Below are 13,766 nucleotides of genomic sequence, written 5' to 3'. Positions count from 1 at the left end.
GAAGGCGGCGGCGACACGTGTCGGCTCCGGATTGGCCGGTGGGCGGCGGTGGACGCGTCCGGCTCCGCCCGGACGTGTCCGGCGGCGGAGAGGGAGCGGGTCTAGGGTTTGATGTGCGGGATTTTTCGGGGGTCTCACATATAAATAGGTAGAGGGAGCTAGGAGGCTCCAAATGAGGTGCGGTTTTCGCCCACACGATCGTGATCGAACGACCTAGAGCATGGAAGAGAGTTTGGTGGGTTTTGGGCTGTTTATAGAGGGGGTTTTGCTGCAACACACAAATGGACTTTGCGGATGCCCGGTTAACCGTTGGAGTACCAAACGACCTCCAAATGGAACGAAACTTGACCGGTGGTCTCCCGGTGTTATACTAGGGCCACTTGACAAGCCTCGGTCCATTCCGAGAATGTTTGACACCCGCACACGAAAAGAAACAAGAGGGGTGCACCGGAGGAGATGGGAGCGCCGGATTGCAAAACGGACAACGGGGAAAATGCTCGGATGCATGAGACGAACACGTATGCAAATGCAATGCACATGATGACATGATATGAAATGCATGACATGAACAAAATGCAAAACGAAAGACAAAAACCCGACCACGGAGGGAATATCATAATACATAGCCGAAAATGGCAAGAGTCGGAGTTACAAATATGGAAAATTACATCCGGGGTGTTACATTGAACCCGAGCATGATTCCTTTGCTACTGCTGCTAACTGAAGCCTATCGATACTGCCTCTGGATGAACAGTGAGCCTTGTTGAGGGGTTTGGATGAACAGTTCCCAATGGGGGGTTGGATGAAATGGACGCCGTGGTAGTAGAGGCCGTTGCCGCTGGATGAACAGTACCGCGATCGATCGAGCTGGTGGATGAACATGACCCTGTGGAGGGCTGGATGAAGATGACCCCGTGGATGGCTGGTTGAACAGTAGCTGGTGGAGGGCTGGTTGAACAGTAGCCGGTGGAGGGCTGGATGAACAGTAGCCCATGGAGGGGTGGTTGAACAGGATGGAGAGGGCTGGTTGAACAGTAGCCGGTGGAGGCTAGATGAACAGGAGCCCGTGGATGAACAGTCGCAGGTGGAGGCTAGAGGAGGTCGACGGTGGATGAACAGTAGCCTGTGGAGACTAGAGGATGTCGACAGTGGAGATGAACAGTATCTCGTGGAGTCCCGTTTTGCGGTACGCCACACCCCTCCTGTCGTGGTTTTGTCACGGCAGATGTCCTAGGGAAAGGACTTAGTCGTGGAGCCATTGATACGGGTTAGCTCGAAGGGGTTAAAGCGGACAAGGGACGTAAGAGAGTTTATACTAGTTCGGCCCCTTCGATGAAGGTAAAAGCCTACGTCTAGTTGTGATGGAACTGATGGGGTTTCGATGACCAGGGAGCGAATACGCTTTGCCTGAGTCTCGAGTTGTTGTCTGTTGTCCCTGAACCATCGCCGGGTCGTCCCCTTATATACATGGGTTGAGGCCCGTCGGTTTACAGACTCCGAGGCCGGCTCATAATCGTGTCCGGCTCGGTCTCTGCTACGTATATCTTACAACACAAGTTTACATCTCAATGCCGGTTTGTGTCTACACGCCTTAAACCGGCTTTGGGCCCTGGGCCTTCATGGAGCATCACCGTCTGTCTTCATGGGCTTCAGATACAGATGAACTACTTATGAAGTTAACCCGGCCTCTCCTGGCCGGTTTACGCCCAGTGGTAATATCCCCAACATTAGGCCCCAGATTGATTTGAACTGGTTCATGTCAATCCTCAAATCTTGTAAACCGCCATGACATCATCTTCTAGGATCTTGGTAAACCGTCGTGACATCACCTGTCATTAACGAGCCTCCAACAATCGAGGCGACAGCATTACCTTATCCAGAAATCTGGCTCCTCGATTTTCGCATCTGTCATTTATCTCCTTATAATTAGGGCCAGGGGGTCTTTCCAATTTCCCCCTCGTGCCTCTTCGCTTCATCTTCATCCTCACGACGCCCGAACCCTCGACTTCAGCCGCTGCCGTCAACCTTCGACCGCTGCACCAACTTTGGCCGCTGCATCGACCTGAACGTACCAGAGCTCCTTCGCGCGCCGCCGCTGCTCAACAGCATCCGTAAGTCTCCCCTTTCTCTTACCATAGATCTGCGCTTAGGGTTTCTGTCGTTCATCGGTGTTCGTCGCTGCCCTTCTTTTCCCTTGTTTATATCCGTGGGTTAGATCCAAAAACCACATAGGTCTCGTGCGGTAGTAGTTTAAACTACATAGATCTCGTGCTTTAGCAGTTTCAGCACCTGTTTGATATCCAACTCATCTCATCTTGGTGAACCTTCAATACACTGGAATTTAGGTCAGAATATATTTTGTTTTTCCCATGCGCGGTAGATCTGAAATTACCATAGCAAGATGTGAAACTTGTTTCTTCCTTCTCTTGCACCCTTTGAATACCAGATTGGCCGGTTTAACCTCATAGAAAAAAGGATGACCCGGTAGATACCATTAGTCCCCTGTTGAACCATCAATGCATTACACTGTTCCATTGCCAGACTCCGGTTTACCAACATGCTAGTATCCTCATACCGTTTTATAGTTGTCCACTGTAAATCTTAAACCGGTAAAACTCATGTTTCAGATTTTCCTTGTCATGGCTAAACAAGTTTATGAGTGCAACTGGGCTCCCTCTCGAGTAACCGAGGAGCAACTAAACAACCTTGTTAAGACGGGCGCCCTAGCCAAGAAAGATGTCATCCACTGGAGGGTCCCTGGCCCAAAAATCCTCCTACACCCAAGGATGGAGAAGTAATCGTGTTTGCTGATCATCTCGGACGAGGTTTTAGCACTCCCGGTTCAAAAAAATTCCGAGATGTGCTAGCCAATTTTCAGCTGTGCCCTCAAGACATCGGCCCCAACTCTGTTACCAATATCTGCCACTTCCAAGTATTCTGTGAAGCTTATCTGCAAGAGGAACCTACAGTCGAACTGTTTAGGGATTTCTTTCATTTAAACCGTCGCACCGAGTTCTTAGATGGACCCAATACGGAACTGGGCGGGATGGCGGTTCAGAAGAGAAAAGAAGTCACCTTCCCCCATCCCAAACTCCACAGTCACCCTAAAGATTGGAACCAAACTTGGTTTTACTGCATGGATACCTCTCCATCTGACGAAAACCCCCTGCCGGGTTACCGCCCTGAACTCCTGAGCAACACACACTCGTTTCCTCAGAGGCTGACAACAAGAGAACAGGCCAACTATGCTCCCCAACTTTCGAAGCTTAGAGCCTTCATAGAGAACGGTTTGACAGGAGTCGATCTTGCTCGTTGCTGGATAAGCTGGAGCATTCTGCCCTTAAGCCGGCGCCCCGGTTTGATGTGTGAGTACATGGGGAGTTTGAAGGATGCTCAGCGGCACATTGACATTCAGCTTACAGATGACGAAGTCACTGAGGCTGTAAAGAAAATTCTGAACGAACCGGAGGCCGTCTGTGCCCAAACCGGGCTACTCCCTTTCTGCACCTTCAATAAACCACCAGCTGTAAGAATCATATAATCCTTTGTATCTGAATTTGCTTCTGTCCAAATACTCTCTAAAAGTGTGATTATTTTTCTGACAGGGTGATGATCCATTCTGGAACAAGAAACCATCACAAGATAAACCGGCAAAACCGCAAGACAAACCGGTCAAGCCAGTTCGTCCAAAGACCAAGGTTGTCAAGAAACCTGCCAAGAGAAGGACCACTGCATCCTCCGATCTACCAGCTGACGACAATGTGCGTAATCCGGAGTCAGAGGTAGAACTTGACTTTCTTGGTTTATTTTCCATACATCTCATTGACAATGATTATTATCAGGACGACGCTGAAGGCAGTCACACTGAGGACGTAGAGGTAACTATTCTTTCCTCCGATTCAGATCCTCTGCCAACATCAAAAATCCGTCAAGCAAACCAGAAAGTAAAATTTTCTCACCCTCTTGCTTATTTGGATCCAAACTTTCTTTTGAAGACGCAGCAACACGAAGCTCGCCGTACAACCCGGCACAACGGCCAGGTAGTTACCTCCGCTGGTTTACCGAACAGTCCGGTTTGGAAACGCCGATCAGAGGTCTCTTATCCCATTGATACTTCATGCCCAAAAGCAGGTTGTTTTCGCCAGCCTCTTAACCCGTCTGATTCAAATTAGGGTACTTCTCACTCATCCTCTGGCGAGTCTTCGACCACATAGCTTCCACCTCTCAAAACAGTTCCTGGGTGAGTTATGCACATGTCTTTATTCTTGATATGTTATCTTTTCATACTGTACTGATCCTTATGTCTTATCTTTTCGCAGCGCCAAGCCAAGACCCAGCAAGAAAGCTCGGTTAAACAAACCGGCTGATGAAAATGTAGCTGCTGAACCGGAAACAACTCCAGAGCTGGAACAAACCGATGCTGACGCCATGCTTCACGATCCGCCGCTTCAAGACCATGATTTCCTTGCTGAACAAGTGCAAGTTGATACTACAAGTCATGCAGACCGGCCAACCAGCCCTGTCCGAACTGGTGACAAACCGGTCAGTCCAGCGAAGGACACTGATAAACCGACAACTTCGGCAAGAGCTGCTGATGAACAAGACGATGATGTTATGATTACTGGCACTGGCCACTCCACTCCAGGCAACCCTGTAGCTTTGTCAAAGCATACTGCCAAGGATGATCTCTCTGCTATCGGCAAAGGAAAATGGAATGCCGATTTATCATGCTTCGCCAACCTCAATGTTCAAGATATTCGTTCTGGCTTCTTGAACCGTCTGTATACCAGCCATGACTATGAAGCTAGTTTGGTAAACTTGATGAAGGAGCGATATGAGGTAACTACCATTTTTCTCTTTTGTCCAATTGTAGTTTATCAATTCCTAGTAGCCCCCAAGTGACGGTTTATGATACCGATCTAAACCGGGACTTTTGTCACAACTTATCTTTGCATATTTTGCCTCCAGAGACCGGATTACCTCGTTAAGACGAACCGGTTCCTTAAAATTTGCCATACTGTTCTTTCGCCGGTATAGTCCCCAAGGGTCGGTTTAACTTTATAAAGATGAACCCGGACTGTAGAAGAATTCCCATATCAACAGCTTTTCAAACACACATTAGCCCCCAAGTGCCAAGCTTAATACTTGTATTGTGTTTGGGACTTGCAAAAATTTCTGAGTAAATGCCAATATGCATTAGCCCCCAAGTACTAAGGGCATAACTTGTTATGTGCTTGGTACTTCAAATATGTACTGTCAACTCATTATGTATCTGTCTATTTACAGGCGGAGCTGAGCAAGAAGGAAAGCCAAACCGCTGATCTCCAGGAGAACATCAAAACCCAGCAATCTGAAGCCTCCAAAGCGAAGGAAGAGTTGACCCGCGCTCTAGGCGCTATGGAAAAACTGAAAGAGGGCTTCAACAAAGAGCGGGCGGATTGGGAAACTGAAAAAGCCGCTTTGATAAAAAGGCCTGAAAACGCAGAGGCCGCTCTTAAACCGGTGGTTGACGAGCTGACTGGTGTAAAGCGGCAAGTGCATGCTATGACCTCTGCTGTGTTTGGTAAGCATCCTTCCTTTATGCTTTCAACATATCCTCTCATGCGTTCCCGGTTTATTGATGTTTGTAATAATACAGGAACCCGCATTAGCCATTTGGGCTCAGATGTGCAAAAGAAGTTGAAAGCTGCCTACACGCTGATAGAGCAACTCTATACTGGCGCACAACAGATTATCTGCACCGCTTCGCACAATAAGCCACCCCCGACGTTGATCAAGGATACCTTAGATAGGCTATCTATGCTGCCTGCCCGGATAGAAGAGTTGAAGAGGTCTGCTGCAAGGGCTGGCGCTCTGACCGCGATAACTCGGGCAAAAGCATGGGTGCCTGACCTTGATCCGACGGACGTGGCTAAGGGCTACCCAAGCTTGAAAGAGGACGGATCAGAATTTTGCACTGAAGATCTCCGCGCCATAAACCGGGAAGTACGTCCACTGGCTTGTCAACTTGCTGAAGAAGCCGATCTTTCACATTATCAGGCGAGTTATGATATCAATAACAAGCGGGTTGCTGCACCAGCTCTTGAAACTCAGAGCCTGATCCCTCCAATCCGTAAGCACACTAATGCCCCTGATATTGAACCGTCCACCCTTATAAGCGACGAAGCTGTGTTCCAAGCTTTAACTGGGATCGACTGGTCAACTGTTGACTTCCAGCCACTGGGTAGGGACGAAGAAGAAGAACCGGTGCAAGATGACACGCAGCTGTCAGGTCAAGCTGCTCAGTGATCATAACCCGGTGGCCGGTTTAACCTTCCATACTGCAATGTTTACTGAGAAACAATTATTCCTTTGAGTACTGAAACGCCTTGTAATAGGCTAGTTAAAACACTTGGTCTGTTATGCCTTCGTGCATATTTATCTGCAACCGATGCGTGTTAATCCGCCATGCTTTGAGATATGATGTTCATAATCCATAGCTATTTATTCCAATTGTTCCCGCAGATAAAAAGCTTAAAATGCCCTGGCGGTTTACCAGCGGGCGGGTCATGATACCCAACTATATATATGACCAAGTTTCATAACCAAGGTTGTAAAAGATAACCAAGTATGGAAATATATGATACCTGCGACCTTTAGGCATAGTTCTGGCTGACCAACCTTGTAATGAAGGTAATAACCTTAATCCGGAGTAAAAGTATCTCCTGTTATATAATGCCGGTTTACAACAAAACCGTTCCGGGTTGTGATAAACACCGGCTTATTCCATATTGGTGACTATGAGTCAAAACCAGACCGGGCTGATAGTCTCCGGATTTAACTTGGTCATGTACTGACAACTTGTAGTTGACAGCCCAACCGGGTTGATAAACACTGGTTTGAAAACATCACAAATCTTAGCAAAAGAAAAAGAAACTTAGCAAAAGGCAAATAAAACCGTTGTAGTCGAGGCTTTTCACGGGCTGCCAGGCCCCAAATTTGATCAAGAGGTGTTGCTATGGTTCGGGTTCGACCAAGCCCCCAAGTGATGCTGTGGCATTACGCCAATCAAAAGGCATTGCTATGGTTCGGGTTCGACCAAGCCCCCAAGTGATTCTGTGGCTTTACGCCGATCAAGAGGCATAGTCATGGTTCGGGTTCGACCATGCTCCCAAGTGATGCTGTGGCATTATGCCGATCAAGAGGCATGGCTATGGTTCGGATACGACCAAGCCCCCAAGTGATTCTGTGGCTTTACGCCGATCAAGAGGCGTAGTCATGGTTCGGGTTCAACCATGCTCCCAAATGATGCTGTGGCATTGCGCCGATCAAGAGGTGTAGCTATGGTTCGGATACGACCAAGCCCCCAAGTGATCTCATATCAAGCTTTAAGAAGCTAAATCAAGGGGTAAACCGGACGCCGCTTTGCAAGCTCCATGCAACCACACGTGATGTAAGAAAACAACAGATACCCCGCTTTAGCTGAGGTTCCGGTTTATTATATTGATCATAATATATACAATGTCATAATATGTGCATAAACAGAAACTGTAGCTCAAGTATAGTAGGGCCGAAGATGAGCAATATTCCACGGCCGGTTGGTCTCCTCCTCCGATTTACGTGAGTCTTTGCGCTCTCGAACATCGATTAGGTAGTACGACCCATTGTGCAAATCCTTGTTGACCACAAAAGGCCCTTCCCAAGGGGGGGATAGCTTGTGCATATCCGTCTGATCCTGGATGAGTCGAAGCACCAAATCTCCTTCTTGAAAGGTTCTGGTTCTAACCCGGCGGCTATGATAACGACGCAGATCTTGCTGGTAAATCGCCAAACGGGCTGCCGCCATGTCACGCTCCTCATCTAACAGGTCAAGGGCTTCCTGCCGTGCCTTCTCGTTGTCCGCTTCAACATATGCCGCTACACGAGGCGAGTCATGACGGATGTCACTAGGAAGAACCGCTTCCGCTCCATAAACCATGAAGAACGGCGTGTAGCCCGTCGATCTGTTGGGTGTGGTATTGATGCTCCATAACACTGAAGGTAACTCCTCAACCCAACAACCCAGCATCCATTGCAAAGGAACCATAAGCCGGGGTTTGATGCCTCTCAAGATCTCTTGATTGGCCCTCTCCGCTTGACCATTGGACTAGGGGTGAGCCACTGATGACACGTCAAGCCGGATGTGCTCACGTTGACAGAATTCCTTCATGGCACCCTTTGACAGATTGGTACCATTGTCTGTTATAATGCCGTGTGGAAAGCCAAACCGGAAGATCACCTTTTTGATGAGTTGAACTGCCATGGCTGCATCACACTTACTAACTGGCTCTGCCTCCACCCATTTTGTGAACTTATCAACCGCCACCAAAAGGTGGGTCTTCTTGTCCTTGGACCTGTTGAAAGGTCCAACCATATCCAGCCCCCAAGTTGCAAACGGCCAGGTGATTGGAATCATCCTCAATTCTTGAGCTGGTACATGAACACGCCGTGAGAATTTCTGACAGCCATCACATCTTCAACCAAGTCCTCGACATCAGCATGAGCTGTCAACCAATAAAAACCGTGACGAAACGCCTTGGCCACCAAAGATTTTGAACCGGCATGGTGTCCACAATCTCCTTCGTGGATCTCACGCAAAATTTCACGGCCTTCCTCAGGAGATACACAGCGTTGAAACACCCCTGTCACACTGCAATGATGTAACTCTCCATTGATAACAGTCATGGACTTGGACCGCCGGGTTATCTGTCTGGCCAAAGTTTCATCCTCTGGTAACTCGCCCCAGTTTATATACGCCAGATATGGAACCGTCCAATCCGGGATAACATGTAGAGCTGCCACCAACTGAGCCTCCGGATCAGGAACAGCCAAATCCTCTTCACCAGGGAGCTTGACGGACGGATTATGCAAAATGTCCAGGAAAACATTAGGTGGAACCGGTTTACGTTGGGAACCCAGGCGGCTTAAAGCGTCTGCCGCTTCATTCTTCCGTCGGTCCACATGATCCACCTGATAATCTTTGAAGTGACCTGCAACAATATCCACCTCACGACGATATGCTGCCATTAGTGGGTCCTTGGAATCCCAAGTGCCAGACACTTGTTGAGCCACCAGATCCGAGTCACCGAAGCATTTAACTCGACTGAGATTCATATCCTTAGCCATCCGTAGACCATGGAGTAAGGCCTCATATTCAGCTGCATTATTAGTGCAAGGGAACATTAAACGGAGAACATAACAAAACTTATCACCTCGTGGGGAAGTTAACACGACTCCAGCCCCCGAGCCCTCCAATTGCCTGGACCCATCAAAATGAATAGTCCAATAAGTGTGATCTGACTTCTCTTCTGGCGCTTGTAATTCTGTCCAATCATTGATGAAATCCACAAGTGCCTGAGATTTGATCATTGTTCGGGGTATGTACTTCAACCCGTGAGGCCCGAGCTCGATAGCCCACTTAGCAATCCGACCAGTTGCCTCCCTATTCTGGATTATATCTCCCAAAGGAGCAGAGCTGACCACCGTGATGGGATGACCTTGATGACCCCATACACCAATTTTTGCCAATGCGGGTACCTCTGCTTGGATTCAATGAGTACCTCACTAATATAGTAAACCGGCCGCTGAACCGGATATTCCTTTCCTGCCTCCTTGCGCTCCACCACAATAGCCACACTAACAGCCCGAGCGTTAGCTGCCACATATAGCAACAATGGCTCTTTGTCAACCGGAGCAGCGAGAATCGGCGGATTAGCTAGCTGGCGCTTTAAGTCCTCAAACGCTTCATTAGCGGCGTCACTCCAGACGAAGTTATCCGTTTTCTTAAGCATCTGATATAAAGGGATGGCCTTCTCACCAAGACGACTGATAAACCGGCTCAACGCGGCAATCCGGCCTGCCAGGCGTTGAACATCATTGATACACTTTGGTTTAGCCAAGGAGGTGATGGCCTTGATCTTTTCCGGATTAGCTTCAATGCCCCTGTTAGACACCAAAAAACCCAAGAGCTTGCCTGCAGGTACACCAAAAACGCACTTGGCCGGATTAAGCATCATTTTATAAACCCGCAGGTTATCATAGGTTTCCTTCAAGTCATCAATCAATGTCTCCTTCTTCCTTGATTTTACCACAATATCATCCACATAGGCATGAACATTGCGGCCGATCTGTTTATGAAGACAATTCTGTACACACCGCTGATAAGTTGCCTGTGCACTCTTAAGCCCAAAGGGCATGGACACATAGCAGAAGGCTCCAAAGGGAGTTATGAAGGCTGTCTTCTCCTGGTCCTTAACTGCCATTTTGATCTGATGATAACCAGAATATGCATCCAAAAAACTTAAACGCTCACAACCCGCCATAGCATCAATAATTTGATCAATACGGGGGAGGGAAAAAGGATCAGCTGGACAAGCTTTGTTGAGATCTGTGTAGTCCACACACATACGCCAAGTGCCATTTTTCTTGAGGACCAGCACCGGATTAGCCAACCACTCTGGATGGAATACTTGAACGATAAATCCAGCCGCCAAGAGCCTGGCTACTTCTTCTCCAATAGCTTGGCGTCTTTCTTCGTTGAACCGGCGGAGAAACTGTTTGACCGGTTTATACTTAGGATCAACATTGAGAGTGTGCTCAGCGAGTTCTCTCGGTACACCAGGCATGTCAGAAGGCTTCCATGCAAAGATGTCCCGATTCTCACGAATGAACTCGATGAGCGCGCTTTCCTATTTTGGATCCAAGTTAGCGCTGATGCTAAACTGCTTGGACGAATCGCCAGGCACGAAGTCAACAAGTTTAGTCTCATCGGCCGATTTAAACTTCAGGGCTGGATCATGCTCCGTAGTTGGTTTCTTCAACAAAGTCATATCTGCCGGATCAACCTTGTCTTTGTAAAACTTCAACTCCTCTGTTGCACAAACCGACTCAGCATAAGCCGCATCACCTTCCTCACACTCCAGAGCAATCTTGCAGCTTCCATGCACGATTATAGTTCCCTTGTGACCCGGCATCTTGAGCTGTAGATAGACATAACAAGGTCGTGCCATAAACTTGTCATAAGCTGGCCGTCCAAATAGGGCATGATACGGGCTTCTGATTTTCACCACTTCAAAGGTCAAGGTTTCTGATCTCGAGTCATGCTCATCTCGAAAAGCCACCTCCAGGGCTATCTTACCAACAGGATATGCCGACTTACCAGGCACCACACCATGGAACACCGTATTGGACGGTTTGAGATTTTTATCTATTAGCCCCATGCGATGGAAAGTTTCATAATAAAGGATATTGATACTACTCCCTCCATCCATGAGTACCTTAGTGAACTTATAACCTCCCACCTGAGGTGCCACCACCAGAGCCAGATGACCCGGATTATCAACCCGGGGTGGATGATCGTCTCTACTCCATACAATGGGCCGTTCGGACCAGCGTAAATAACGGGGCACCGCCGGTTCAACGTCATTCACCATCCTTTTATGAAGCTTCTGATCGCGCTTGTCCAAGCTAGTGGTGAAGACATGATACTGTCCGCTATTCAACTGCTTCGGGTTGCTTTGGTAACCCGACTGCTGCTGCTGCTGATTGCCCTGATGATTATAGCCACCTTGGTTACCTTGATTACTTTGATTGTTGTGTCCACCCTGATTGCCATGGAATCCTGAACCGGAATTTCCTCCGCCATACCCTGGCCTATGAGAGCCAGAGCCCGAACCGCCTCCTGATCCCTGATCATACCGGAAAGAGTCAGAATTTTTGAACTCTTGCATGATATAACAATCTTTCCAGAGGTGTGTAGATGGTTCCTCCTTCGTCCCATGCTTTGGACAGGGCTGGTTCAACAGATATGACAAACGGTCCGGATTAGGATTCGGCATTCCATTCCGCCGGGGCGGTTTACCCTTACGCCGCTGGCCCTTGTCGTGCGTATTAGTGTTAGCCACAAAGTCTAAACCGTGCTCCGCTTTACACTTGCCGCCGTTTCCATGACCCGCCGGGTTGTGGTGCTGCCCCTTGGCGTTGCCGCTCTTCTTTCCCTTCCCTGTCTTGTCATCGTCAGACTCGGGATCCTTGCTACTATCAGAGTCGGCATACTTCACCAGTGCAGCCATGAGGGTTCCCATGTCATTACAATGACGTTTGAGCCGTCCCAACTTCAACTTCAAGGGCTGAAACCGGCAATTGCCTTCCAATGTTATAACTGCGAGGTCAGCGTTGATGCGGTCTGATGAATGCAAAATCTCCGAAACCCGGCGCACCCAATGGGTTGTTGACTCTCCTTCCTCCTGGACACATGCAGCTAAGTCCACAATTGACATGGGCTGCTTGCATGTATCCTTGAAATTCTGAACAAACCGGGCTCTCAACTCCGCCCATGACCTGATAGAATTAGCCGGTAAACTCTTTAGCCAAGTGCGGGCCATTCCTCCTCGCATCATGGTGAAGTACTTCGCACATGCCGCATCATCCATGTCCAGCATCTCCATGGCCATCTTGTAGCTTTCAACCCAAGTTTCAGGGGACAAATCGGCGGTGTAATTCGGCACCATGCGCGGGCCCTTGAAATCCTTGGGCAGGCGCACATTGCGCAACGCTGGGACAAGACATGGCACTCCCAAGGAACTAGAGGTAACTCCTGGTTCCACTGATGTTGTTGGACGAACCGGAGTAAGCTGTCGGGCCTCATGCTGCGCCGCTAACTCGGCCTCTCTGCGTGCCCGAGCCTGGTCCACCACATCCCGAGCCTCACCGGCACCACCCGCCGGGTTATGGCCACGGGGCGGATCACGGTTTCGCGCATTGCTTGATACTGCCGGTTCATCCATATGCCTGCTGTAGCTGCGGCTTGGACGGGGAGTGGAATGAATCGGATCGTGACTATATGAATAAGCCTCCTGTTGAATCAATGCTGTCTGAAGAAGCTCCTTAACCCGACGCGTCTCGACCGCTGCTGGAGAATCGCCTTCGATTGGGATGGCCGCCAGCCGTGAAGCGGCAGCGACAATGTTGTCCATTGGGTTAGAATAATGACCCGGTGGTGTGGGGACATGAGGTACCACAACGTTGTTCTGACGAGGCGGATCCACCAAACATGGCTGAACCGGCGCCCCTGCTCCGGGTGCCTCCGCCCGGTTTACCACCGGCGGATTGCTGGTTCCTGCTCCTGGGGTGTTAACGAGATTTCTAGCTTCATAAACCGGCGGCAGGCGAGATCGGTGCCTCCTTTTCAGGACTTCGTTCGACGCACTCTGATCCAGCATAATCCGGTAAGCTTGTGCATCCAAAGCGGCCCGCTCCGCGGCAATCCTGGTATCCTCAGCTACTAAGTCGGCTTTTGCCTGGGTGATCTGATCTTTCACTTTCGCGACTTCCGCATTGTGTGCATCCTGGTCCGCCGGGTTAACCTCTGCCATCAGCGTTGCCAACACATCAAACAAATCAGATAGAACCTGAGCTGGCGGTCGCACAGGGCCTCCTGCCCCAGCCGCCGCCGCCGCTGATCCGGAAATCATCGCCACTGCGGTCGAAGAGTAGAGCGCCGGTTGCGTGCCGGCCATGAAAATCGCCACCCAGTTTGGCAGATCAAAGGGGTCCGGAATACTGTCGCCATCGGAATAGCCCCCAATCCGGCCATCTTGTAACTGATATAAGGACTCGGTCTCTCCAGTCGATGACTCGTCGCCAGAATAAACGACGGTCTCACCACCAGATTCCGATCTATCCTCAGATTCACCTCCATGGATAACTCCCACGAAGGCACGCTTCATGACAGGCTTGACCCGGGCAGA

The sequence above is a fragment of the Triticum aestivum genome, chromosome 1D (assembly GCF_018294505.1).
Source record: "Triticum aestivum cultivar Chinese Spring chromosome 1D, IWGSC CS RefSeq v2.1, whole genome shotgun sequence".
NCBI classification, from domain to species: Eukaryota; Viridiplantae; Streptophyta; class Magnoliopsida; order Poales; family Poaceae; genus Triticum; species Triticum aestivum.
Note: the sequence above shows the minus strand (reverse complement) of the source record.